The sequence below is a fragment of the Gigantopelta aegis genome, unplaced genomic scaffold, assembly GCF_016097555.1.
Source record: "Gigantopelta aegis isolate Gae_Host unplaced genomic scaffold, Gae_host_genome ctg4183_pilon_pilon:::debris, whole genome shotgun sequence".
Classification (NCBI taxonomy): domain Eukaryota; kingdom Metazoa; phylum Mollusca; class Gastropoda; order Neomphalida; family Peltospiridae; genus Gigantopelta; species Gigantopelta aegis.
Genome location: NW_024533723.1, coordinates 1 through 27797, shown reverse-complemented (window position 1 = coordinate 27797; position 27797 = coordinate 1). Strand labels below are relative to the sequence as shown.

The 27797-nt window shown below is 32.9% G+C and overlaps 1 pseudogene; it reads left to right on the top strand.

The window, feature by feature from the left end:
• The first annotated feature begins 15375 nt into the window (after nucleotides 1–15375).
• On the top strand, nucleotides 15376–26575 carry LOC121392616 (annotated as a pseudogene).
• Nucleotides 26576–27797: the final 1222 nt, after the last annotated feature.

Below are 27797 nucleotides of genomic sequence, written 5' to 3'. Positions count from 1 at the left end.
AAGTTTTCTTTTAATTTTGTGTTTGAGTTGAAAAAATCAGACTATCTGTTTTTTATTTCATTGTGGTGACTGAAATTTAGATAATACCAATAGTATTAGTATTAATTATATACAATTATTATAAGTCTTCAGATGTCTTTGGTTAATAATATTTTGCCATTTGATAAATCTCTTTTGTTGCTTGTTAAATGACATTTATCATCAGTATTGTGGATTGTCTGTTTTCCTCGTAACAGTTGCTCAAAATTGTGATTGTTTTAAGATCCTCAAACCATTGATGCCCTTCAAACTCTATACTGTTAAACATCATTGTAGTATGTTATAAACAGGCTTTTATCCATTTGTAGTGGAAAGAGGAGTGTAATCTAATTTAGCTAATTTAAATGTGTTGTTATTGCTTCCATTAAGGCAGTCTTTTTTATTGACAACGTTTATTTTTTTTTTTTTTTTTGGTTGATCTGATTGGTTAACTACATATGAGGTTGTAAGACTTTTATATGGTCTGAGCTAGTGGATAGCATGACCTTTGGGCATGGTCCATTGGGACAGTGTAAACCTTGACCATATGCTATGTTAGGGTTTAGGGGACAAGGCTCAGTATTAAACTGAAGGTTTCTCTACCTTTTATCTCTTAGTGTTGTTTATTGACTTGATTATGTAGTCAAAAATCTCACCTTGAAATTTCAATGCATGCATTCAATATGCTGGGAGGGTCACTCCTCATTTTCATTGCCTCCTTGTGAACCAAAGGCTGAGTTCTTAAGAGCTTGGCTTAGGAAGATTTGCCTCCCTAAAGTATATAATATCTCATTAAGTCAATACATCAATGAATTTTATCACAACATTATTGTGGTGTCATGTTACCTTCTGTAAATTATTGCTATAACAAAAGTATTAATAGAACAGAACGCACTTTTCAACCTTATGCTGACTAAAAATAATTATCTACGAAGTGCTATGGTCCAAGATCGACTAAACCATGTCATGCTGTTACATACACATAAGGACTGTACTGATAACTAAAACTTATTAGAAATAGATAAAGAGTTTGTTTTTTTAACGACAGATGAATTAATTTTTTGGGTCATTTTTGATGTTTAATAATATAACGCAAGTAAAACATAAGGTATAAGGTCACCCCCCCCCCCCCCCCCCCCCGCCGCCCCCCCCCCCCCCCCCCACCCCCAACTTAACTTCATTCCTACTCCTCTGCATGCAGGGATAGTACAGAGGATAGCTGACAATCTAGCCTTTCCTTTATATCAACAGTTCTCACAATTACAATCTAAATAAACACAGCTTTGGAGAATATTTGATCAGCTAAATAATTTCTATGGAAAAAAACTCAGAGCATTCTTAACTGGCTGGCTACTTCTAGCAACTTCTTGAAGACACAAATTCACACAATGTGCCAGACAGTGGACTGAAATTGCACCAGGTTTTCATCTTTGAATTTTTTAGCTACACCATTTACATGACCCTGAAAATTTTTGTGCCCCATCATATGCTTGACCCCTGCATTTCTCAAACTGAACACCCAAGCGTAACAGACTATCTATCTATAGTTACTGCTGTGGTGTTTTCCAACTGAATAAGACCAACTTAATCTTCATAAACTATTAAGTATCAGAAACCCATCTCAAACACAACACTAACTGTTTGTGGTTGGAGACATTCCTTGTCTCATCAGCTATAAAGGAGAACCATTTTTGAGAAATGATCTCAGACAATAAAGAACATAAAATTTATGAGCCATAAATTTCGATCATTTCGTTAACAATTCCCAGTTATTGGTACTTTTACCATTTGCCCACAATTTTTCATCAAGAACACTTTCAAGCCAATACAGTGAGCCAGAATGGTCGTTTCTTATTGATAAAACCTTGCCGTAGCAAAATCAAAAAATTAAAGTGCAGCTAGCTGTTTGATCATGCTATGTTTTCGTCATGATTGATCTTGGTCTAAATCTCTAAGCACAAGGAGATGTGCTTCTGAAGGCATTAAAAACTGTAAAGGCATCTCTGTGGCAGAACTAGACACATGGTCTTGAATCTATCCACTGCTTTCTTCCAATTTGAAAATCCAACTGTTGAAAAAGCAAGATTGGGCTTTGTGCCAACTCTCACTTGTAAGTTACTCCATGCATATTTACAATAATAGCAAAATACTTTAAAGCTTGAGCAACATAAGTGAATCCACGGAAATTGCTTGTACCAGAGGGTAAAAAGCACCTCTTACGGTCATTTTTACCTAATCCGTACAACCTTTTGGTCTTCTTCAATACTATAGGATCTGTTGGTTGAGACATTTGATCAGTAGAACAACATGGGTTATTGCACCTATCTCTGCCTTGAATAAGAAATGAATCTGAAGTTGTACTAATGTTATCAGGACTAACATTGGAGGAAATTAAATCATCATGATCATCTTCATCATAGGAGCTTGTACTACATTCAACATCTGAGTCAACTATAATGATGTAAATAGATGTAGTCACTTCTAGTTTAATATAATTTATCATTAATACTTACATTCAACTTGTGTTCTTTTAGGAAAAAAGGAAAGAATATTAAACTGCTCAGATACCTTTCTTTTGGCCATTCCAGACAAAATTCACTGAATCATGTGCTCAGTGCAGCTAAAAAATTTATCACTTTGTGGTTCACTGAGCAAATTAAATAATCATTATGTGGATTTGTGCAATTCACACATTTCACAGAATAACAATGAATCATACCAGAAAATATTTATTGGGGGGCCAGGCTCCCCTTGTTCCTATCAACAGTTCTCACAAGTACAATCTAACAGGTGGCAAATAATGTTTCAATAGAATTATTTGCACACATTGGGTTCCTACAACTGATAATTAATGTTAATTATTTCACAGCCTCTTAAAACCTGGAGTCTCTCTTAGTTGTGATAGCTGTGAAATAACTGCCCTTGTCTGTCCGTTGCCACAATTATGGCGGTGGCTTTGTAGAGGATGTGAGACAAACTCATATTGTGAGTTAAAGGAAGCTATATTGGCCTAATCTAAAATAACACCCTTGTTGCTTGTAAGAAGTAACTGTCATCATAATGACTCTCCTACATAGTAAGCGTTTGACAAGCATATTTTATGATTTATTAATGATCAATGACATAATGTGGTTGTTGTTGTTGTTCCAGTATATTAGTATGTATTTTGTTTTCTAATTTTTTTAATATTATTCACATAAACATGCAATAAAATAATTATTGTGAAGTCAATGTGATGATGTTATCTTTCTCTCTGTCTCTCTCTGTTTCTTTCTCTCTTTCTCTGTCTCTGTCTCTCTGTCTCTCTCTCTCACTCTGTCTCTCTCTCTCCTCTCTCTTCTCTCTCTCTCTCTCTTTCCTCCCCCTCACTCTCTTTCACAGTTCCCTCCTAATCCACATTCCATTGAGAAACTTACTGAGAGACGAAGTTCTGGAATATCCAGTTTCTCTTCACCATCATCAAGTAGAGGTAACAATATATATTCAGTCATTCAAGTGGATGCACTCTGTCTTCAATACAGTGTATGCCCTAGCAACATTATGTTACATTGTATGTTACATTATGTTAGATTTGTTACATATATAGTAAATGTGCCTGCAGGCAAGCAGCTTAATTTAAAATTAATAGACTTGCAGGTATAACCTGTGGCCTGTATTGACTTAAGGTTTCTATAATGGCTGTTGCTAGGGCAACCATGCCCTAATATCTTTTCTGAATGTCAGTCAAGTTTACAATGAATACTCTCCATAACAGTACATTTTGGAGCATTAGATCAAAGGCATTCTCAATATAGAGTACATTAAATGTATTAGGAGTGATTAATACAAGTGTCTTTAATGTAAGGACTTTCCTATGGGAGTAAGGTATTGAGCTTATAGACTTATAGTGGGAATAGACAAAGGCTTCATTGTCTTGATAGTCTTTGGTTTAAACATAAAGGAAGACACTAGGAAATATCTTGCTTTAAACTGGCATGTATAACTTTAATTTATTCCATAGAGATTTTTTATAAGTAACAATGATGTGACCACAATCAATCTTATAATTTCAGTAATTTTGTCTGCATTCTTAACACCCACTCCCTCCCTCCTCCCCCCCCCCCACCTCCAGGTTCGATTCCAGAGTCAGAAGAGAATGATGCTCCAGATCAAAAGTCGACTAACTTTCAAAGTAGCTCCACAGATGATGAACTGTTTTGCCTCGTACAGGGTTGTCTCTCTATATTAAGTGCCTCACAAAAATACAGGGTTACTTTAGAAGAAGTTCAAAGGCGTATTTCCAATCCAAAATGTCTTAATATATCTGTACTTGGTGGAATACTTAGAAGGTATGCATATTTACTTGATTTATTATATTGGAGAGTAGCTGACTGATAGCAAAAAAAGTGACGTAGTTTCATTGTAATTGTGTACTTGTTGTTTGAGTGATGAGTAGGGTAGTGCAGACATCTGTAGTGGTTTGTGGCTGCTATCATAGATGGACTTGTAAGAGTTCACTATAAATGAACTAATTGAATTATTATTGTTTTGACTTTGAAAGTGATAGTCTCTACATTAAAGAAACTGACAATTATATTAAATTGAGTGTATTGTATAAACTTGCTTTGACAAATGTACCAATACTATGGGTCAAATCCATATAAGGGGAATGGGGTCAACTGGAGGGAATTATTGTCAGAGATATTGATAGCCAAAAGGAGAACCAATTGACAATTTGACTTGATATTAAATTTTGTGAGTTTGTTTACAAGTGTGAAGTGTCCAGCCATAAAGAATGTTATATGCTGCATGCCATGGAAATAATTTTAATATTGTATTATAATTAATATGTAAATAATAATTATTGTATTAAACTGTATAGTAGATTTGTTATTTTTCAAATTATAACAATTAATTGAGATCACTAAATGACCTGTTATATTATGCATGTGTAACAATGGTATCTGAGAATAACACAGTTGAATTAGTGTGTATCAAAATGTTTAGCATCTTTGTTTATTTTGTGTTAGTTTTGAGATTTATTATTAGGGGTGGGCTATTTTGTGACTAGTTCTCTAGACTTGTTTGTTTAGGTAATGGATATTGTCAAAGAAAGTAGGTCATGATTGATTATTGCATAATTGAGACCGTGTAGATCTTTTTTATTGTCTTGTATTTTGTTAGTAATTTGGTCACTATGTAGGTCACTGTAGTGAGTACTGATTCATTAGTCTAGAGCTTACTAATGGTATCTGTCCTAGGTCACTGTGGTAGGTACTGATGTTTACTAGTCTAGTGGTAGATGTCCTAGATCACCATAGGATTTTCACTAGTCTCAATTTTCTTTGTGTTAGGTAATCTAGAGTCATCCTAGATTATGTGAATGAATACATACTGAAGTCATTGTAATGTCCAGTAATTTGTAGTGTTTTCATTAGTGGTGCATATATCTATTGATAGATATGTCATGTCTAAAGTGATAAATTTTACTACTCTTTGTGCTCTATTGGACAAGTATGCTGTATGTGGCCATCCAATAACCCACTATACTATAGTACTATAGACCTTATTGCATGTGACGTCACCTATCGTGCGATCCTCCATTTTGAGTGGTTAGAAAGGAAAATGGTAAAAAGCTGCTGTGCAATTGGATGCTTCAATAAGTACAATAAAGGCAGTGGATTGAGTTTCTACAGGTTTCCTGCAGATAAAGAAAGGTGTGATGAATGGATAACAGCTGGTGGGGGGGGGGGGGGGGGGGGGGGGGGGGGGGAGCTGTCAAATGGAAAAACTGGCAACCAAATGAGCACACATGGCTGTGTAGTGCACACTTTGTAAGTGGAAAAAAAAAAGTAATGATCCCCTCTCTCCCGACCATATACCCAGCATTTTTAGCTTTGTTAGTAGTCCTCAGAAATGCAAAAGTCATTGAAAATTGAGTGATTACAGAGAAGGAGAAATGTGAAGCAAGTTTGATTTGAAAACACTGAAATCTCAGTTGAAAAGGGGAGAGTGAGGCCACAGATAATGATGAAAAAAGGGAGATGGACTTTGAGGGTGTTGGTATTATGGAAGATATGGAAGGAGGTATGAATGATGAAGGATACATGGAAAGTATTATGATGAGTAATTACAAGTATGTGCAGACAGACAGCATTGGTACTACTTCAACTGGGTCCATGGCTGACATAACAATGCATTATATAACTTAGAAGTGTTAGAACAAGAGTTGCTGTTTTAAGTTCAGTTTTCAACTTGGTGTCATGAATCTATTCCCATACCAATAAGTTTGCCTTATCAAAGTTTGAAGAGTTTATTGTTGCAGTCATGAAGCAACACCTTTCTCTGTTCAATCAGGTAAGAATACATGTGGAGCAAGTGATTGGACTGCTACAACAAAATATACAATTTTAGAATCTAACTTACCAAGAAATATGATAATGTATGATAATTCTGAAAACAATAAAATTGTTAAAATTGTTACTGTTTGTTGTGGACTATGTAACTGCTGTGAATCAGTAATTCCTTTTGAATAACTTATTATTATACAATGGTGAATTTGTTTTATTTCTGTATGTTGCCTATGTTATATGATTGTATACCTGGATGTCGTCCTTTTATGAAATGTTGAAAAGAATTAATAAGCTGAATATTAGTTGGTATTAATTATTAGAGTAGCAAATTTACTGTTCAAGTTGACAGTCCGGACAAAACCACTTGCCATCTGGAACCGAGGCAATCCATGTGAAACAACTTAATGGGACAAGAATCATTGTCACATCCTATCATATATCTCCAGCTATGGCACTACCTCTACAATAACACCATTCATCATCATCTGATTCAGATTTTCTACTTTCCCTACCCAGCCCTGAACAAAAACGTTATAGCCATCCATACTTTGTAGACTTTTAGCTGTTCTCTTGTGTATGACCTGGTAGTATAAATAAGATAGTTGAAAATGTCAGGGTATTCTATTTAAGGCCAGAGTTTTCTCTGTATCTCTTCTGTGCTTGACAGTCCAACTCGTCATAATATTTGAAGAAATTCATCATTACAGTGCTCACACACTTGTTATGGAGTGCAGTCTTCCACTCAAAATGGCTACCTAGCAACCTATTTTGCATTCCTAGCATTTGTATGGGATCGCATGTAAGGTCTATACATTTTGAGGTTTGTGGTTTGACATTTGACTGTCTGACAAGGGTATACCAACTCCTGATAAGCATGTTTGTTTAATATATAGGCTATATAGTCTTTGTGTTATCTTCTGCAATCTAGCTAGTTAAGCTCCTACCCTGTTCTGATTCAATTACAGTATTGATATATAAACAGCATCAATAAAATATGAAGTCAGTTGTATAAACTATATCCTTGGGCAATATTAATGATTGGAATAACTTTATGCTTAGATTTTATTGATTGACAGCAGGGTTGTTATGACTACAGGATAAAAATAATGATTATAATTATTGATTACTTTCACTGGATAGTAAAAGTAATGATTAAATTACTGACTACTTTCATTTTACAGCAAAAGTAATGATTAGATTATTGATTTTTTTTGAGAAGTAATGATTACAATTACACTTTGACTTTTTGGTTAATTAATAATATCACATGTAGTGTTGTCAGTCATGTGACTGCTTAGTGCACAATCCACAATTACACATTGCACATATGTAAAGATTGTTAACCTCACATCGCTTTGATTTATTGTCCAGCAAAAAATGCTGACATATTTAACACATTAAACTATAAGGCACTGAATTACTAATTGATTACTATTACTTAGTGTAATTACAATTACATTATAATTACTTCCCCTATAGAAAGTGCTGATTACAATTAATTACAATTACTTGAGATACTGTAATCATTAATAATTACAATTACAATTACTGATTACAACAACCCTAATAGACATTGATTGTCTAGACATTGTGTCTATTGTTATTAATAAAGGGGATAGGGTAATGCTCTATTTTCTATGTTATACACATTTTCAATATAGCTGGTACATTGTTATATACAAATGTGTAATGTACATGTGTATATGTAGTGGTGTTGTGGATTGTAAATAATGTTTGAAATGTGACTAATTTTTGAATTTTAGTGTGTATTAAATTTTTTATTTAATTTATTATGTTTGCTATTCACTGCTTGAGCCATTGCCTTGTTCTTCCCCCACACTAAAAAATGTTATAAATTTAGTGTATTAATACTATAGTATGATTATACTGTAGCCTACTTTCCAGTAATGATAACTTGTATAATATAATTTATTACCTTGTATTTTTTAATATATTATTTTATTTATCATTTCAATAGACCAAAGTCCAACATGGCGGCCATAACCTTAGAATGAGACTTGAATCCAAAGGACTCTCTCTTCCAGCTGGTCGTAGAAAGGCAGTTAAATTATCTCTGTTAACATCTCTTGTTGAGGGAGAAGCTCTACATCCAACATTTGTGTGAAAATGCTTTTCCTCATACAGAATTAGCTCAGATTATTGGTACTCAGCATATAAATACTCAATGTGTTGATAGAAGAAAATCCATGGTACAAGCAGCACAGTAAGTGACCTCTCTCTCTCTCTGAAAACACGCACGCTCACACATACCTCTATACCTAAATTACTTATCATTAATCTTATTCAGGGTACTTATTCAAGAGTTTAAGGCCATGGTTGATACTGTAGGAGGTCCCACAAACCTACGTCCTGATGACCCATCAAATCCATATCCTCATCTAACAAACTTCAGCTTGCTATCTCATGGATTTGGTATTCCTAATATTAGTGCTGTTCTATCAGTAATTCAAAATTATTTCAATGAATTACTGGCTGTTTATGATGGGGGAAAATATATGATGAACTTTCTGTATACTGATGTTAAGGTAAAAATATCTGAAATTTTTTTTTCAGCTTTTTTTGATGGAATCATGTAAAGATACTTGTTCTAATAATTGATCATGTTTTAAAAATTTTTTAAACCCTAGTACTTTGCAGAAATGTAGTTTGATTCCTTAATATCTGCAATGCTTTGGAGACGTCAAATAATAATATTAAAGAACCTAGAGAGCTGAAACTTTTGAAAATTAAAGATGAAGTCAATTACTACAATTTTACGGATGGATTTATTTCTACAATAATATTTGACGTTTTTACAAAGCTATAAACCTTGCTTACTTTAATCACTATTATTATTACATGTTATACAAATCGTACAAAGAAATGCATCCGTAAAAGTACTAAAAATTGATCATTTTCGTTCTTGAACTTGTCAGTAGGTTGTTACATTATCCATAGAATCAAAAATCACAACAACAGTATCTATCAGTGCAAAAGTCGCCATCTTGATAATGAATAATCGATTTTCATTAATTAAAGGCAATGAATACACTTAGTGTCAGGTTATTGATAAGTGACTTTCGCGGGGTTAAAAATAGTTAAATATATTATTACTATTTTTATTATTGTTGTTATCATTGTTATTAAAGCATGGTCTGCTTTGAGATGAAGGCACATAAGACTACAAACAATAATTATAATAATAATGATAGCAATAATAATTAATACATTTTATTTAACTATTCTAACCCCGCGAAAGTCACTTATCAATAACCTGACACTAAGTGTATTCATTGCCTTTAATTAATGAAAATCGATTATTCATTATCAAGATGGCGACTTTTGCACTGTTAGATATTGTTGTTGTGATTTTTGATTCTATGGATAATGTAACAACCTACTGACAAGTTCAAGAACGAAAATGATCAATTTTTAGTACTTTTACGGATGCATTTCTTTGTACGATTTGTATAACATATAATAATAATAGTGATTAAAGTAAGCAAGGTTTATAGCTTTGTAAAAAATGTCAAATATTATTGTAGAAATAAATCCATCCGTAAAATTGTAGTAATTGACTTCATCTTTAATTTTCAAAAGTTTCAGCTCTCTACGTTCTTTAATATTATTATTTGACGTCTCCAAAGCATTGCAGATATTAAGGAATCAAACTACATTTCTGCAAAGTACTAGGGTTTAAAAAATTTTTAAAACATGATCAATTATTAGAACAAGTATCTTTACATGATTCCATCAAAAAAAGCTGAAAAAAAATTTCAGATATTTTTACCTTAACCACAGCCTTTCTCAGTTTGCCAGAAACACCAGTAATCCTACTATCCAGTCCGATATTTTTTCAGCTACAGTGAAGCAACCACTTCAAATAACAGACTCCTTACAACATCAAGAATTATCATTGAAATAAGAAGCTACTACATCATGTCATTGTAAAGTTTTATAACAAGTCAAACAAGTTTTGCTAGGCCTGTTTTACACTTGTGTTGTATGTAACAATATCAATTCAGTTATCACTACTTGTAAACATTTTACTTTTTATATATCTTAATTTGTATGGTGTATCATTACACATTATTACATAATGTGTGATGATGTACCTGTAATAAATGTATTTATTTCAAATTATCTTTTTTTCAGTCATTTAAGTCTCAAATTTAAAGATGATTCTGTTATCACTTTGTTTGCTAAAATGAAGATATTTATTTCATTAAAAAAATTTTAAATGCTTGAAAATTAAGATGCATTGATTGAGAAAATATATTGTTATTAATTTTATCTTGGATAGAATTCATTTCTAACTTGGACATATGGATTGTTAGTAATTATTATAATAATGATAATGTTTGTGAACATTACTAATGAATTATCTTGTGTTAATTGTTCAATAACGACCTCATTGCAGCTATTTACATGTAGGAAATAGCTGCAGAAGCTATTACAATAACAGCTATGCTTCTGGTCAGAAGCTAAAGAAAAATGTGTTCAAATAATAGACACTTTATATACAACCTACAAAAAATAATCAAAGAATAGATGAGGAAGCTGGTCATCTAAAATACCAACGTCTTTTGAGAAATGATTCAACACACAACCTACAATTGTTATTATATTTCATTATAATCAACTATAATATTAATACCATACCTATTAGATTGGTATCAAAAAACAAAATTTGGAGCTCTAAGGACTCTTCCAAACATGTTATTATGAAGTAATTGTGATGAATGCAGTACCAACAGAAAAAATAGAACTGCTCATAAAGTACCCAAAATTATCAGAGAACCTAAAATACCACCATATATTTCAATACATTGATCATTTGATAATGAACATCTTCCACTGGAGAGAGAACAACTTAGACTACACTCAGCCTCACATCCAGCCCTGAAAGATAAAACATTTATCCAACATTGTCACATTTTAAACTTACCATCAGCTGTCCACCAATCTGTTATTACTATATTTCCCTAACATAATAAACTCATATGACAATATCATACTAACCTCACATAATATAAATATAACTAATACAATAAATAATATGTCTTCATTGATATCCTGCCATGACCATGCTCTTCAGCTGGTACTGACATAGTCTGGACAACTTTCTATGTGTATATATATAAAACAACAACATTACATAATGACTTGTCAAATGCTTCTTTTCCTGTGTCTTCTTTAATTATTATGGTAGACTTACTTCTTTTAATCCCCAATACATCACATTGTTGAAGTTACTGCAGTTGATGTGTTACTAATACAACACATTTGTCTGATAATAGTTCACGAATACATCTAAGTTAATATAGTAATTAATAGATACAATCATAAACATAATTGTCACAAATATGTCTACTAATTGGAGCATCTACAGCACTGAGTGGATCATCAAGGAGATACACATCAGCCTGATGATATACTGCTCTGGCTAGATTACTCTAGCTTTTTGTCCTCCACTAAAGTCAATCCTCTCTCTCCTACTAAAGTCAGATCACCATGAGGGAGAAGTTCTATAACCTGAAATACAACTAGTATATATCAGAACTTTATATTTCTATTTGTAACCTCGTCTAGAGCACATGCTTCTACTACAGTGTTATATCTTTCTGGATGATAAGGTAAACCAAATAATATGTTCTCTCTCATTGTAGCTGAAAACACTCATGCTTCCTGACTGGCATAACCCACTGATCCTTTAACTTCTACAGTATCATTTAAAGCTCGTAGTTCTTTTAGTAGACATTGGAGAAGAGTAGACTATTGAAAGAATCATATAAGTCTGTAATAAGAACAAAGTCAACAAATGATACCTTTCCACATCCAACTGGTACAATAACAACCATCAATGGTTTAATCTAAGATACATCATATAAAATAGTATATAATACATATACTCATAAAACCCTTACTTTGTTAATAGTAAATGTGATATTTTGTAATGTTGGTTTATCAACATCCATAGCCCAAGAGGCTGTAAGATCTTGTACAGTAATGTTACCATCAAACAATAAAGACTGAAGACCAATCCATCACTACCAGACACATCGTTGACTTGATGTCCATCTAAAACAACTCATAATTTAAAACATTTATTAATGTATTGTATATATCCCTTTTAAATTATCATTATGCAGCTCATTAAGTAAAATGACATTCTAATAATTTTAAAAATAGGTAATTTTGAAGTCAAATTTTTTAGAGGTTAAAATTAATTTTGGATTGGGGAATAATTATAATGAGGTAACACATTACGATATTTCCACATGACGTATCTCAAATGGTGTAAAGAACTAGGACTAACAGGTCAAACCGCAACTGTCGTGACTTCACACATTTTGACCATGCTCTGAAAGTTCAAAGTTTATGATTAAAGTTGATTATTTTATACCATATAACATACCTTAATTCACTTCGTCCCACTTTAGCTTCTGACAACAGTAAGAAATACTTTAAACTTGTCACCAATTACTGGATTTTTCTGTGAAGAAACCACACCCCTAATAATCAGATTATACACAATCATACTTATATCTAATCTTAACTTGATGAAGACTCATTGCAAGGGTTGGTCCCCTCTCTCACTACAAAGAAGTTTAACCTACACACACACACATGTACATATAAGATGCTATGTTACAATATCTCACTTGATCTATATAAGCTGGTTCATGAGATTTATACTTTACGACAATGACCTTATTGGATGCTATAACTAAGAGAACAATTAGGGGTGTGGTTTAACATACTTACTAACCTGTATAGTGGTTCTCCTTCATGTAACAAAGCACCAACTGGAGGAAGGCCATCTTCATCTAGACTCTTATAAAACACTGGATCACTGGGTAATGTACCTTATGAGGAGGGACAAAGTTAAGATAAAGAGAAGTGAGATATGTCATACCAAATACATACGTAGCGTTGCCATAATCTCTAGATATTTACTCAAATCAATTAACTGTATTATAACAATTTATTAAACAATATATCTATACAATATACCTCAGATTTATAGACAGTAGCGTGAGCAAACCCTCTTTGAAATGGGGCTCTGTTGATATCATGGCATCTTCCATGTCGTAACCTAATGAGGATAAATTACAGCTGTTCCTTAATTATTTAGAGAATGTTTACTGTATATGATATCACAGCTACAATGGCATTAGTGCCAAGTAGATAACCTTGTAGTAAAGAAGATAAATGTGAGGGTAAGGAATTAATTCCTTACCCTCACATTTATCTTCTTTACTTTACTAATTAACCTATTTCGAAATAGGTTAATTAGTTCTCTATTGACAGTTACTCTCATCTCTGTAGATTTATACTCAGTTGTTTGCGATATCCTCAATGTACAACTCTCCAGTATTTTCCTTCAAGTGTTATAAAAGCTGAACCAGATAGTTCTCTTTGTACACAGGTGCTAGCTAGTTCTTATAAGCATGTGCTATGTATATATGTTCCTACAGTATCAACCTGCTCCTGTGCATCTGTTGAAGCTCAAATTTAAACCAGGTGCTGTGTCTCATGGAATTAATTTAGATTATGTGGGTTGTACAACATGTGATCATATACTTATTAATGAACTGGATTTCGTCCTATTAAACAATCTACATCTACTACTAATACAACATCAACAAGAGGTCAGTAAAAACATACATTAAAGGATATTATAGACTATTGACATTAACATTTAAAAAAGTGAAGAAAAAACTGTCCATTACTCCATTAATCAACAGTGTATTCATCTCACACTTCAGGGAGGGGACAAGGGTCTGGTAACAAAACAAGAGTTCCCAAGAGAGCTCCACCTACTTGTAGTATGTGTGGTATACTAGGACACACAAAAAAGAACATGTTCTATTATTAAATAACTGTAACCTGAATAAGTTTATATTAAGTTCTTTAAAATGTACAATTAACATTATGTAATATATAGTATTATTTTAAAATGATTTTATTTTATGTTCCTCATGGTCCAGGCAAGTAATAGTAGATGTAGTCTTTCCACACTATCTAGTCAGATTTATGGACGCTATGTTATACTTCGCCAGTCTGCTGCAGTGGAACTCGTTACAAACTTATGGAGATTGGTACATATAAATCTATGCCAATGACTACAAGTTTAACCGTTTGTCAAAAAACTCAGAAATAGATTACTTGTCTAGATCTGTTCTAGTGAACTTGCTTGAGAACTTTCTAAGAGACTCTATCTAGATCTGCCTGGATATCTAGTGTGCATTGTTCATCCAATTGGCACACACAATGGATTGGGTTAAAATTGGTACTACATTGTGTGCAAAATGAAAAACAATTTATGCAAAATGCAGTTTGAATTTTGTATCAATAGTAATAATGAAATTGGGTTTAGACATGTGGGAAGAAATTGAAAATGTAGGCCTTATTAACACTACATTGGAATCTAATTATAAAATAATTATTTCAGTGTTCTATTGGAAATACAAGTATATGCACATAAACAGAACATGAACAGAACAATTATGGTCTATGTATGTATGTATGTATGTATGCCAACAGTTTTGGAGTCTATTTCTCCTTCTATAAGAGGCAATGACAATGAACTAGATAGTATAGGTAGTTTCTTTTTTTGTCAATTAGTTGTTGCTGATTGTATTTAGTGAGGTGATTTTCAAACTAGTCTGTGACTTGAGTCTTGCTCATTCCAGGTTGATAAGCGAAATCCTTTCGATCTAGCACTGGTATATACTTAGTCTCAGTAAATATCTTTCTCTGTTGACGTTATTTTTGATGGGTAGTTTCATAACATGGGGGGGGGGGGGACAACAGTAGGATATATTTGAAAACGAATGGAATGTCTTGATTTAGCTTGAGGAAAAGATTTATTACCGTCTAGGTCTGTAGAGAAACTGGAATGTGATAGAAGACAACATCTGCCAGCTGGTCTAACAAACATTGTAGTATGAGGAAATCCCGACAATAATTATAAAATTATATTAAAAATGACTAGTAAAGTACTGAATGTTGCTAAAAAAATGATGCAGCTAGAGAATTGGCCAAAGTAATGTCAAAGAACCAATTTCAGAGAGTAAATTGACCATGTAGCTTATTATTAATGTTCATTATTATGTTTTACAGAGAGAGGATTCTCCAAGTTTAACAAGATTTACGAATTCACTCAAACACATTTTAGGCAAAGTAACTAATGATCATTAAATACAATCACGTTCTATATAATTTAGGAGTGTAAAATGGTAATGACATCAGTATCTGGTCATCTACAAACCTTAAGATTTTACATTTCCTTATCGGGGATGGTATGTGAGGACATAAAAGCACAAATGATTAATAACTCTTTTGCCTTGTAGGAAGAACTGTCCACCTGTGAGGTTGTTTGATGCTGATATTGAGAAGACTGTCAAAGATGACTTCATCCCTATCAAGAGGACGCTACAACGAGAAATAAGAGGTTGTGAAATCTTAATATTGTGGACTGATTGTGACAGAGAAGGCGAGAATATTGCAGCTGAAATTATATCTGTTTGCTTAGAAGGTATATATTAAGACTATTTTCATGTAGTGAATTTTTTTCTTGATTGTAGTCAAGAAAAAAAATCAGAATTCATCGAGCTAGATTCTCTGAGATTACTCAACAGTATGATGAACACTTTATGAATAGTATCGTATTATAAGTCTTTAACATTGTATTTATGCTCTAACGTGTTCAATATGTTGCTAATAGGGTCTTGTATTTTATTGGTACACAGATCTGTGGCTAGAGCATGTGCAACATTAGGAACATTAGATCAAAGGATGGTTGATGCTGTAGAGGCTAGACAAGAAGTAGATTTGAGAATAGGTTAAGAGAAATTTCTTTTATACTCTCTTCGCATCTATGTTTTTTTCTTTAGGATGTGCTTTTACACGTTTTCAGACAATGCGTCTTCGGAAAGTTTTTCCTCAAGTTCTGTCTGACCAGTTATCAGTTATGGACCATGTCAATTTCCTACATTGGGTTTTGTTGTTGATAGGGTAAATGATTTAGAGATGTAAGCTATTTTATACATTCTTTTTAGTATAAGGAGATACAAGCATTTATTCCTGAAACATTCTTTACAATTAAAGTTACTCATCTTTATGAAAATGACAGTGTGATTTCAACTGGAAAAGGTCAGTAGTTCATCATCTCATTGATATCATTACTATAATAATGTAATTATATCCCATTTAATAGGGGCCAAATCTTTAATCATACATGTTGTTTAGTACTTTATCAAATATGTATAGAAGTTAGTATATCAAGTATTATAATAACAATTATAATTGTATTGTTAAATTATTTACACAGGCTCCTCAAGCTTGTGTGGTCAACATGCAAAAGTAAACCTTATAGCAAATGGAGACCTTTACCCTTAGATACTGTAGTAAGTAGACTACTATAGAACTATATCAAGTACTGTACTGTAGTAATGCGTTATTGCATTAGATACTCTGTTATGCAAATAACTATATAATTTATTATAGTAAATAAAGTATACCATCTTCTGCTACTAGTGTTAGAGTTTATATTGTATTGAGTATTATATTATGTATTATATTATATACTATATTGTATATTTTATTGTATATGGTACTACATTGCATAATGTAGCTAGTAGAGGAGACTTGGTTGTGTGTTCGTTACTTGTAAAGTGGTTGATTTGTGTTTGCAGGAAATGGAGAAACTCTGTTCCAGAAAGTTTACATATCAATGCTAAAGAGACAATGAAAATTGCAGAGAAACTCTATACTCAAGGGTAAGTACAAAGGTCATTTAAATGTATTAATAATACTGTCTCCATATTTTTTGATATCTCCATAGATTTATTAGTTACCAAGAACAGAAACCAATATCTTTCCACCATCATTTGATTTAGACTCTATTGTCAGAGAACAAACTCAAGATGCTACATGGGGGCGGTAAGAGAGAAGACAGATATGGCTATATCACTATTTGATGCTATAGGTTTTGCTAATCATCTGCTAGCTACTGGTCCCAACCCTAGACAGGGTACTAAAAGTGACAATGCTCATCCACCTATCTATCCAACTAAATATACTAATAGTTTACAAGTACATTATCATAGTATATTATATGATATTAAATGATATTATTATTATAGGGTAATGAACAAAGGATTTATGAGTTTGTAGTGAGACACTTTTTTAGCTTGTTGTTCTAAAGTATGTATGTGTGCTGTCTTCTGATTCTTGTACTATATCTCATTTTATTATTTAGAATGCTAAAGGTTATGAGGACAACAGTTGAAATTGATATTGCTAGAGAAAGGGTGAGAGAGAGAGAGAGAGAGAGAGAGTGAGTTTAGTGAGTGTGTCATCTTTTACTAGTTCATGGCTCAAGGACTAACGATCGTAGCTAGAAATTACCTTGACATTTACCCATATGATAAATGGTCAGATAAGGTATAACATAGTATTGATAATGATTCAGTGTGTAAAGGAACTGTCTTTTCAGACTCTAACCAATCTATCAAATGAACAGCACATTTCTGCCAGCGTCAATTTTGGTTAGTTCTGATGTGAAGTAACAAAACTATTATAATGATGGTAGATGGTGAAAGGAGAAACTAAACCACCTTCTCTATTACAAGAGGCAGATCTCATTGCTTTAATGGAGAAACATGGCATAGGTCAGTGAGAACAAGATGGTATGCCTGAAGATATTACTAGTATTTAATTTATAGGTACTAATGCTACTCATTCAGGACATATTGAAAACTATTAAACAAGAAGCTATGTTAGAGTACCATCTGATGGTAGCTTGTTCCAGGAGAACTTGGTATGGACTAGTGGAAGGTCCTTGACATATTAGTTTTACCTGTATAAATGATACCATCTTTACAGGTTATAATTCGTTGGGATATCAGTTATCGAAACCCAAACTAAGAGCAGAGTTAGAAGCTGATTTGAAAGGTGATGTTTTCATTTTTCTCAGTTATTTGACTATTACTGTTCTTCTAGAATATGTGAAGGACAAACGAACAAAAAAGATGGTAAGTAATCATCAATGATATTATTTGTAGATACTTGTGTTAGCTGTTATTACAGAGACGCTGGACAATATAAGAAACTTTTTATAGAAACAAAGAGTCAAGTAGATGACCCAATTATAACATTGTTAATAATAACACTTTTAGGCTAAAAACTTGATGAGGCCCTGTCTCAATATTTTGGGTTCCCTCAGGAATACAATGAAGAAAGTAAAAATAAATGATTTAAAAATATTTTTTATTATATTAAATGATAGATGAGGCTCCAATTCTGAGTGGATTAGTACGTAAATGTCCTCCTTGTCAAGAAGGTAACCTTGTAGTAAAGAAGAAGAATAGATGGAGGGTAAGGAAATAGGTTAATTAGTTCTCTATTATGGAGTGCTGTTTGTGTCAAAATTCATTTTAGTGGACATTTACTAAATCCCCACTGTTTTAAGCATTGATGGTGGACATTTACTAAATCCCCACTGTTGTAAGCGCGTGATAGTGGACATTTCCCCACTGTTAAAGACAATGAATACTACCTCATCCGGCATGACACGCCGCCGCGCCCCCTGGTACACGTGTAAGCAAAAGATGTCGAGACGAGGCAGGCATCTGTTCCAAGAAGGAGGCCTCCTGGGGATGATCTGGGTAGACAGTATCCAGTCTGCTGTCACTAGAGCTATTACCTCTGCTTTAGCTCCAATGCTGCAAAATCTTAGTCAAGAAACAACAAGGGTGGTGGCAATGGAATGTTGAGAGTAGAGTAGGTAACCACCTTCTGTGATAAACATGGAAGATGTTGAGCTCCTCTATCGCTTCACTTCACCTGGTTCAGATAGCTGATATACTAGAAGTGAGTTGATCAACACTGTACAGGAGGATTCAAGATGAGGGATTAAGTTTGGATTTGACATTCACCAACATCTCTGACATTGAGTTGAGTCACCATGTTGAATCTATTAAGAGGTTATACCCAAACGATGGAGAAAGGCTGATGATTGGACATCTAAGATCCCTTGGTATTTACGTGCCTCGATCACTCTTACGAGCATCTATCCACAGGGTAGACCCAGTGAATACAGCTATTTGTCGTCGTGTTACTGTTTCGACAGGAGAGTATACTATGCTGAAGGTCCAAAACAGTGTATGGCATATTGATGGTCACCATAAATTAATTAGATGGTGGTTTTGTCACTCATGGTGGTATTAACGGCTTTCTTGTCTCGTACCATTGTTTTATTTAAGATGTTCTGGAAACAATCGTCTATAAGTGTATTGCATGCATTCATGGATGTTATTACTAATCATGGTATTCCACTGAAAAAGTGCGTTCTGACCTTGGTGGTGAGAATATAGAGGTTTGGAGGTATATTATTTGATCAACATAGACCTGACGAGAGCAGTTGTTGTGTGGGCTCCTCTACCCACAATGAGCGAATCGAACGTCTTTGGGGAGATGTTTAGCGATGTGTGGGCTCAGTTTTTCTATTCTATTTTTAAACAATTGGAGGGAAGAAGAGAAACTTGACCCCTGAATGAAATCAATTTATATTGCCTACACTGAGTTTTCCTACCACGAATTAATGTTTATTTTGGGTGTATTTGTTGAGTCATGGAATAATCACCCCATTTAACTGACGAAATGTCTCCCAATCAGTTGTTTATTCCATGGTGCTCTACAACAGAATGGCTTCATAGATAGTCCATATAAAACAACTGATACAATCAATACTCCTGTCCATAATGAAGAGGGACTGTACCAAGCATAGTGTTTAGCCCCCTGTCACCAGCTAGAACAGCAACTAAGGCTAGTTGACTCCTCTTACTCCAAGCACAATTGTGGTTGTGACATTTACTATCTAGTAGTTTGATATTGTTGGACACCATTTCATCAATGGTTTGCACAAGGTTTGTGCATGATTATTATTTAATTTAAACTTAACATTTTACCATTGTTAGATCAGTATGGTGTATATGATGAAAACTGATATACAGTAATAATGACTGAAAAACAAAAACCTGACTATATTATATAATATATATATATATAATATTACAGAACCTCAATTTATATACAGAACTCAATTAAACCTTCCAAAAACTTGTCCAGTAACATTACAAAAGCCATGATTACACTTGACCAAAAAACCTGCACTTAGCAATACTAAATGCTGCATAATAGTTAAAGTGCATAGAGTCCATTTCTTCCCTGGGTAGATAAATTTCATGCCGAATGAGGATGTATTCATTGTCTTGAACAGTGGGAAAATGTCCACCATCAACGCGCTTAAAACAGTGGGTATTTAGTAAATGTCCACCATCAACGTTTAAAACAGTGGAGATTTATTAAATGTCCACGATCAATGCTTAAAATAGCGGGGATTAGTAAATGTCCACCAAAATGAATTTTGACACAAACGGCACTTCCATACTCTATTGACAGTTTACTCTCATCTCTGTAGATTTATACTCAGTTTGTTTGCGATATCCTCAATGTACAACTCTCCAGTGTTTTCCTTCAAGTGTTATAGAAGCTGAACCATAGTTCTCTTTTGTACACAGGTGCTAGCTAGTTCTTATAAGCATGTGCTATGTTATATATGTTCTTACAGTGTCAACCTGCTCCTGTGCATCTGTTGAAGCTCAAATTTAAACCAGGTGCTGTGTCTCATGGAATTAATTTAGAATGTGGGGTTTGTACAACATGTGATCAATATACTTATTAATGAAACTGGATTTCGTCCTATTAAACAATCTACATCTACTACTAATACAACATCAACAAGGAGGTCAGTAAAAACATACATTAAAGGATATTATAGACTATTGACATTAACATTTAAAAAAGTGAGAAAAAAACTGTCCATCACTCCCTTTACTCAACAATGTATTCATCTCACACTTCAGGGAGGAGACAAGAGTCTGGTAACAAAAAAATAGCTAGGCGAGCATCTATTGCTAATGATGGTGAGACCACGCATCTTCCCCCCAAAAAAACTCCAACTACTTGTAGTATATGTGTATACTAGGACATGCAAAAGAAGAACATGTCCTCATCACTCCCTTACTCAACAATGTATTCATCTCACACTTCAGGGAGGAGACAAGGGTCTGGTAAAAAAAAAGAGAGCTAGACGAGCATCTATAGCTAATGATGGTGACACCACACATCTTCTCAAAAAAAAAAAAACAACTACTTGTAGTATACGTGGTATACTAGGACATGCAAAAGAACATGTCCATCACTCCCTTACTCAATCTCCCAATCTACATCTACTACTAATACAACATCAACAAGAGGTCAGTAAAACATATACATTAAAGGATATTATAGACTATTGACATTAACATTAAAAAAGTTGAAGAAAAAACTGTCCATCACTCCCTTACTCAACAATGTATTCATCTCACACTTCAGGGAGGAGACAAGGGTCTGGTAACAAAAAAGAGCTAGACAAGCATCTATTGGCAATGATGGGTGACAATGCCCATCTTCCAATTGCAAAAAAGAGCTCCACACACTTGTAGTATATGTGGTATACTAGCATACATATATACCAAAGAAAGAACATGTCCTATTATTTAACAGTAACATAAATAACGTTTATATTATAACCATTTATAACCCATTTATGCATTTACACAAAATGTACTTGTATTAATAGTAAATTGGATTTAGACATATGGAGGAAATTAAAAATGTAGGTGTTGCCATTTTAGGCATTTATGTATTTGTATAGCATATAACTGTCATAAAAAAATAAACCAGGAGTGGCATCATTGTTGACTCTGCTTGTTTGGCAATTCTAAGTGACACTATTAACCTGTCTTCAGAATTAAGTTTGCTTATATATTTACTGCCTGATTTTGTCTTTGTGCGCTTGTGGGATGTAAACTTGAACATATATCATTTAGTCTTAAGTATGTGTGGAAAATTGATCACCCTAAATGGTATAGACCAGCTTACAAGCTAAATGACAGACCAGAGAATGGTATTTCTTATAACCTTTTGATAAGTGGTTTGATTGATATGAATGGACAGACAATACTGAGATAGATATGACTGGAAATGCGAAGATTTTTGAATAAGGCAAGGACATCTAGTTCACTTATATAATATGACTTGAAAAAGTGTCCTTTTATCAATCAGGTTTGAATATAAATTTTTGATGTATTAATTTCTCATTTCTAATAAATAGTTATAAAAAGAGAAAGTCTTCATGACAGATGTAGTTCCCTTTTATGTCGTTGTCTTTTTTATCTAGAAGAATGCATATATTATCACACTTATGCATGCTAATCATTATATACATAAGTCCATACTAGCACCATGACATCAAGAGACTAAACTGCCCTGCTATCTTTGTGTGTGTGTATGTGTGTTTTGTGTGTGGTAATAAATATCATTTTAAATGAAACGGACTCATCTATTGACACACTCAAACATTAATGGATTAGCATATGGTCTATGACAAACTCATTGTCTCTCCTGCTGATGATGCTAATGATACTGGGTCAACCTTCTTCTTTGCCTGACTATGCCCAACTAGCTATGCACAAAGATGTGAAAACTGAAGCACTCACTGTCATGTACAATCAGTGGTGTTAACCATCCATTTATCCTCATACAATTTCATTCACTTTACCTGTTGAGAACATCTACATTATTACAGTACCTATGCCACGCTCCTCCATATAGTATTTTTGCAGAGATAAATCTTAGCGTGCCAATAGTTACCGGGATGTAATTTTGTACTGGATTATGTGATGCTTTTGTAACAATAATTATGTCTATATAATGTGGTATTGATGTTATGCTTTGAAGTATGCTATATTTTGTTTTGTTTACATTGCAATGAATAGAATTAGTCTGTCAGGTAGTGTGATTACATGTATAGTGTTTGTTGGGCAATGAATACATTTCTGTTTGCATGTTTGCTACCACACAAAAGAAATAAACCATTCATCAACCAGCCTTATTATATTTAACAAGAATTCCCTCAAGATATAACACCTACGTGATATGAATGATGAGAGAAGATTATAATTTTAAGGATGTCATGTACATTGTGAATTGTATGTGTATGTTGGTCAGTCTCAAGATTCTGGTGTTCTCATGTAGGAGGAGGTCCTTTTCATATCATTCTAGTTATGAGAGAAATATCCATACATCCTTAAAGTTATGATTGTTTTTACACAATATTTTGTAAAGTTTATCACTATCATTTTATTAAAGGAACATAATAATTATGATTTTGATTTAAAGAAGTGTTTTTTAATTTTTATATTCTTAAAATTATCTATCATCATAATTACATGTAGTAAAATCATTAATAAATAGATTATAAACATATTATGAGATCAATATGTTTCAATATCATCAACTCTCTAAACCTAATATTTTAGTAACACAGGGTTATATAGACCATTTATCCCCTTTTTTCTTTCCTTTGGGCCTATCCTTTGCTTCCCTTTTTTGCCCTTTTTCTTGCCACTTTTGCCATAAAACCCAAGGGGTCTACGAACCATAACTCCCCTCCACCATGCTGAAGCTATAAAGAACCAACCAATACCAATATATATGACTGACTAGCAATGTTGCAATACGTTAGTTGCTGCTTCATTCTCTTTCCTGTCTGGTTCTTCTTTTCGTCTTTGTCTCTCTTTCATAGCACGATGTTCAAACTAGCAACTTCTTCTCTTTGTACTACAATACAGAATGGAAGTGTCTTATCAAATAAAGTTTCACTTACAGTTTTTGTAAGCCCATCTAATTTCTGAAGACCTGGTAGCTTTCTCAGACTACAAGCAATAGTATCTAATGTCAGAATATAGACTGTCTTTATACTTTTATTTCTTGGATATCAAGTGTCTTCATTTCAAGATCTTCCTCATAATGTGTCATCCCGTACTCAGCACTTTGCCATCTAGATCCTTTATCATATATACAATGTTGTCAATATATGTGCATGTACTAATGTAATCAGTTACAATGTTACATCGGCACATCCATTTAGTGATAATGGATGTATTATAAGCCTTACCTCAACATGTTTCTTTAAGTAGTTCTCATTTCAGCATGTGTTCTTTAGCTAACTGCTGGGATAGTCTCATTTTCTCCTCTTCAATGTTGTTCTCTTGGTTACAGGATCATCATAGCGGCCTTAATATCAGATGATTATATATATTATCATATATGTCATAATGTACTACTTAGCGTTCTGTTTAAATAGTATTGGATAAAATATGTGGAATAGAATAAGTCTTGGTATGTATTTATATACTTTTCCTTCATGTACTTGTTATGTTTATTAGGTATGTATATATTTATGTTAAAGTTTGTATCATTTATTTATTCTGGTTGTTTAATAAAAGGACACACTAACAAAACGTTTATTAATTATTTTCATTTTTTGTTTCATTCATTTGTGAAAACATATCATTGTTACAACAACAAATAAACTAACTTAATATTATAATCATAATATAATAAATAATAATAATTACATCATAATATATAGTATATTTATAACATATATTGATTTAATAGTAAAAGTAATATGATTATAATTTAATTAATGTTTCTACAAAATATATTAAATGTACAATATATAACCAACATGGCAAATGTCTATTTTACATACATGAACTTCATATGATCACTGTGTATATAGCAGCTGTACCTATCAATCATTAGCAAGAATTAATCAGTGAGTATATTGTAAATATATAATATAAATATATATATATATATATATATATATATATATATATAGTTAATGTATGTTGTTTATACATCATCTGATACATCATCCTTTTATCAAAGGTAAACTTATTTATCTTCATAAAAACAAACATACATAGCACCAAAGTTTGTAATGATCTCATAACAATCACTTACTGTGCCTAGAAATCTGAAAAGTATTCTGATTATTTCTGTATGCCATAACTGAAAATTATTTGAATGTTATCTGAAAATATTCTGATTCCTCATATGAAGTGTCATCTAATTTTATGTACACCAATATATATAAACATTATCTAAAATGATATATTGGAAATCCTCTAAAATGCTTTTGAATGTGAAATTGTATTTTGAAAAACGTCTTTTGAGAGGGTTCCACAAAGTATCCTCCAGATGGTTCATTTTTGGAAGACATTTCTTCTAAAAACAATGAATGACTGAAATGACTTGTTTTAAGGTATAATATCTGAATTTTTTTTTCAGCTTTTTTTTGAGGCAAATCATGTGAAGACACTTGTTCTAATAATTAATCATGCTTTAAAAAATAATTTTAAAAAAACCTAGTGTGTTGCAAAAATGTATTTTGATTCCTTCAATATCTGCAATATTTTGGAGACATCAAATAATAATATTAAAGAACCTAGAGGGCTGAAATTTTTGAATTAAAGATAAGTCATATTACTACAATTATACGGATGAATTTGGTCTACAAAATAATATTTGACATTTTTACAAAGCTATAAACTTACTTACTTTAATCACTATGATTAACTTATTATATGTTTTACAAAACGTACAAACGAAATGCATCTGTAAAACGTACTAACTATGATCATTTTCGTTCTGAACTTATCCGCAGGTTGTACATATCCATAGAATCAAAAATCACAACAAACAGTATATAACTAGTGCAAAAAGGTCGCCATCTTGATAATGAATAATCAAATTTTCATTAATTAAAGCAATGAAACACTTAGTGTCAGGTTACGGGGTTAGGTCTAAATAAAATATATTAATTATTATTACTATTATTTATTATATTATTATTACACAGGGCGGTGTACTCTGACCCTCTGAGAGGTAGGCACGTGTAACAACAGCAAGGAAGAACGGCAATGTCTAACGGTTTGTTCACGAACAATTTTATTCAGTTATGTTGAATTTATCGTAAATGTTGAGTATGGAAGTTCCTTTTTTACCTCCAGTCAAAAATCAAACAAAATCCACCTGAAAAAGTTTGAACGATTTTCACAATCACTTGCCAAAAAAACGATGGTAAAAAAGTCAGAAGTATGTGATCTAAATTATCAATTGATATTAAAGGGAATTAAGCGCAAGATTCAATAAAATAAATAGGTAATTATGTTCATTCTTTCCCTGTTCAGGAATCTGGACAGCTCACACGCCTAGTACTCTAACTCCTGACATTGATGAGAGTGATAGTGTAGTTGGTGAGTAATACCAATAATAATATTCTTAGTGGTAGTAGTGAGGTAACAGGCACTCCCGTTGTGGATAATATAGTAGAGAACTGTACAAAGGAGTGTGAGACTGAATCTGGAGTGCTTACTGAATCATTTGTGGTCTTTGTCAATCCAAGGATACAAGTGGCTTGTGATGTCAAAAGATGGTGGTTAGGAATATTGTCAGACGTAGAATGAAAATATAGGAGATTAGATAATTGCAAGCCTTATTTTTGTACAAGTGCTTTGTTGTGTATTTGTAACATGTAGTATCAAATGGTTATTAGGTATATGGGCCAGTGGCTTGTTAACCTATTTTAAATTTTGGCTAACTGTTTAATAAAGTTAGTATGTGTAGCTAAGACTTAAAGTAATGTAGTCTTTATTATCTAAATGATAAATTGGATGTCTATAGTTTAGTCTCTATTAATGTTACTATCTGTTGATGTGTCTATTTTATATCATCCTATCTGTTTGTTATAGGATCACAAATGAGATTAATTACTACTTATAACAATCATATACAACAGGAGCCATGGTTTGATATAAAAGGTTAGAAAGTTAGTGTATTACTTAATATGTATATATGTATTCGCTGTTAGGGTACTTTGTATACAAATGTACATGTAGTGATTTCTTTATAATTGAGAATTTTCGCTCTCTCTCATTTCACTGGGCTATCCATCTTATTGATGGTATATCAGTTGATCATAAACTATAAGCAGTACATTGTACTATTACCAATGAGATATTATAAGCAGTTCTATAAGTATGGGTGTGGCTTACTGATGAATTGGTTCCTATTCCTTCTATATATTGTGTTTCAGGAATTCAGTAATCTAGTACTTATCCTTGTACTCAGGTGTTTCACAAAAGAAAAGAAAACACCTGGTAAACTACTGTTTGCACATGTGTTTAATTTACCAGAGATTCTTTTGGAAAATAGTATACTCTTAGGAGGAATCCTCTGTCAACTATGACATCAAAATTTTCTTTTACCCTCAATGTTAGATTATTTGTGATGGCTACTTGTAGTACTGATAGAATTTTTTCTGCTGCTCTACCTCTAAGGCTCTAAAAGCAGGCTAGGAAGCTAAAACTATCTCTAAAAAAGAGCAAGTCTTGTCTGTTGAAGCGATATATGACGGAAAATAACACTGAACAAGTTTGTCACTCTTTTTGCTTCATTGTTGTAATGATCCTTCACTAT